The sequence below is a fragment of the Microtus oregoni genome, unplaced genomic scaffold (genome assembly GCF_018167655.1).
Source record: "Microtus oregoni isolate MIOR12 unplaced genomic scaffold, Mior012 000026F_ref0000081, whole genome shotgun sequence".
Lineage (NCBI taxonomy): Eukaryota > Metazoa > Chordata > Mammalia > Rodentia > Cricetidae > Microtus > Microtus oregoni.
In genome coordinates, this window is record NW_024543085.1 from 8098652 (window position 1) to 8102083 (window position 3432).

At 40.6% G+C, this 3432-nt stretch overlaps 1 non-coding gene across 1 annotated transcript; it reads left to right on the forward strand.

The window, feature by feature from the left end:
* Positions 1-2171: 2171 nt before the first annotated feature.
* Positions 2172-2244, forward strand: Trnak-cuu. The gene has a single exon. It is a non-coding gene; the product is annotated as a tRNA-Lys (tRNA).
* Positions 2245-3432: the final 1188 nt, after the last annotated feature.

Genomic DNA, 3432 nt, shown 5'->3' on the forward strand with positions numbered 1-3432 from the left:
GGATAGTCACCCAAAGTTCCTCTGTACCGTTGGGGCATCCATCTTCAGCCTTCAGGCCCATGGTATCCAGCAGACATTTCCATAAAGCAGGAAAATTCAAAGTCAGTTCAGTCACTATCTGTTGTGTCCTGCAGAATGTCTCACAGACTCTCTCATGAATCAGGAACCCCAAAAGATCATCTCACCTTAGGCAAGTTCAGTAGTCCTCTCTCTGCGGGTTCTCTGTGTCCAGTTTATGCAATAGTCCAGGCAAGAGCAGTTTCTTGCCCAAATGGCTATCAAACTCCATAAGGTGCCTCTTCGATGCCCATCTTCCTCTTGAAGTAGATTGGTGCTGCCAGGAGCAGACGTGTCTCATTGTCATGAAAAGTCCTCAGTTATTAAAACATTAAATGTCCTATTCTGTAATCTTTGAAAGACATGAAGAATGTCTATCTAACTGAAATACATCTCTATATATCTAGAAAATCTAACTAACATAACTACAAGCTTTACTATTATCGATGATTATCCATTAACAACCTATATTTCTTAATTATACAGTACATATTTAAATGAACTACACAATCACAATACCTTAATCAAAATCAGAAACACTTATACATATAACAAAATTGACCTTAAATCTCTATCAATAAAGCAAAATCTATACTAATGCAAATTATTCATATCTATATCATATCCCCCTTTAAATGTAAAAGAACATTTATAAACATTTTTTGGGAATTTGGGCGCAGTTATTTCTCTCCAAACTGCTTCCTGCTGAATGGGGGCGTCGTTAATTTGGTCTTTCATGGTATAACCTGTGTGCTAGTTTCATCTCAGTTGGCAGTTGAGCGAAGCAATTTTTTGAAGGCGTTCACACCAACACTTCAGGAGGGCGTGGTCCATCATACCAAATCGGAATAGAAGAAATGAACAGCGTCTCATCCTCTGTGAAAACAAAATAAGAAACTCCTTTCCAAAGTATCATGTCTTTAGATCCAAATTTCAAATTTAAGGCATTTTCAAAGTATCTATGTTGGATTAGTTCAGCAGCATTTATAAACAAATATCTTTTAGCAGTTGTTTGTCCTTCCTCAGCATTCAAACAATTCAAAGAGAGCATAATATCATACAGTATCAAAATTCTCTGTTTATTTTCCATCTTATTACACCTTTGTTTTAACCTCTATTTCATTTATTTTTACTTTTAACTTTTTGCTTTTTGAGACAGGTTCTCTGTATCTTTGACCTGAAGTAACTCTGTAGACCAGGCTGTCTTTGAACTCTCAGAGATCCGCCTGTCTCTGCCTCCCAGGCATTCGGGATTAAAGGTGTACACTGCTACACCTTGAACTCACAGAGATCTGTTTGTCTCTGCCTTCTAGGCACTGGGATTAAAGGCGTGTGCTACCACACACAACAACTCTCTTCCTTTTTTTTTTTGTTTTTTTTTTTTACTTTAAGAACTTTAACTTTTAGTCTGCATATATTTTTAACACACTTTAAACCATTCAGAAATTTTTTCTGTCTTTGAATCTCTCTTTACTGTATATCTCTCTTTTTCTGACCACATGAATCTTTAATTTACCAAGCGATCTCAGTAGGATTAAAGGCGTGGCTTTGCCAGCTAGATCCAGTCCATTCCTTAGCTTTCCAGCCTCATGGCGGATATACAGGCTGTAGCCATGTTTACTGCAACAACTGTATGGCATTTCAAGGTCCCTGCCAGCAAGTGAGCTACAACAGACAACACTCAAGTCCTCTCTCAGTAGCCGGCCCTCCTGCCTCAAACAGTCAGAGTTTGCCCTGGCAGGACAGCCCAGAAAGCCGGCATTTTTAAACGGCGCAGCTTTTTTCCTGCTACGGCTGAAAATTGAAAAGCATGCGTTCAGCTTTTCGTCAACACAGTTTAAGTGTTTCTTGGCAGGACCTCTTGATGAGCTGCAGGGTTTTGCAGCTAAAGCTGAGTCAGGAAGCCTCTCTCAGATGAGGCGCTTGCTTGCCTCTAGCAAGCAGAGTAGAACCGAGAAATTGCTGCTACCAAGAAACCAGGCACAATGCTTTCATTTTGTTCTAGAATTACTTCCCAAGCTGTCTCAGGCTTTATGTGGAAGCAGTTGTCCACGTGGGCGCCATATGAAGTAATAAGGGTGGCGGGGCTGCGTTCCCAGCACCCCCAGCCGCCTGCCCGGCTAGCTCAGTCGGTAGAGCATGAGACTCTTAATCTCAGGGTCGTGGGTTCGAGCCCCACGTTGGGCGCCATATGTAGTATTAGGGGCGGCGGGCCCGCGTCCCCAGCACCCCAGCTCCCCAGCCGCCCGCTAGGCTAGCTTATGCCCGAAATAACAACACACAAACTGTATTCATTTAAACACGGCTTGGCCCATTCTCTTCTAGGCTAATTCTCACATATTAATTTAGCCCATTCCTAATCATCTGTGTGTAGCACCCCAAGGTGCGCTTACCGGGGAGATTCTCTAGCCTATGTCCATCCTGGGTCGGAGCTTCATCCTGGGAGCGGGGCCTGGCGTCTCTCTCTGAGGCGTCTGCTCCCGAGAGAGCAGAGCTGTGGAGTCTGAGCTCACTTCCTCTTCCTCCCAGAGTCCTGTTCTGTTTACTCCTCCCACCTATCCTCTAACCAATAAAATGGGCCAGGGCAGTGCCTTTATTAGCCAATGACCTTCCTCCATCAGGGAAGAAAGATGATAATGGAAGAAAAGGAATTAGTTGGAAATGGAAAGAGTTAAGTGGGTATGGGGAAGGCAAAAAATGGATTTGCATAAATACTATAAAACTACATTAAACATTTATATAAACCATCATCATAATGAAATTTACACATATGTTTCAAGAATATAAAGTTAATAAAATATAAATAAAAAGAAAGGAAATAAAAATGAAAACAGGGAAATGAGAGGAAGATGAAGCAAAAAGACAGAGTAGAAATATATACAAATAACTGTTTAATTTGTGTTTTTTGGTCAGACATGAATAATAGAACTGAAATTAAACTAACTTTTTACATTTTACATAGTGGACTACAAAAAAACTTCCAGTGAAATAGGTCATATTCAATAGAAAAAAAATGTTTTCAAACTCTACCTTTCTACATCACATCTTGTCTGCTTTAGTAATTTAACTTTGCAGTTTTGGAAGTCACCACACACTCTATACCATGAATAGAGCTGAAATACTTCCTAAAACCCACTTTGGAAGTTCATGATGCTTTATTAGTTACCATTCTTATTGTGACAAGGAAAGATTTATGGAGACTCTAGATTAGAGGTAAAATCCATCATGCTCTGGAAGCCACACATCAAGATTTTCAGGCAGCTGATTATTTGCAGATCCACTACCAGGAAAGAGTTGAATGTTTGCACTCAGCTGATTTCTCCTTTGTGTTCAGTCCTGAACCCCAAGATACCTACCCATATGCATAGTAACACT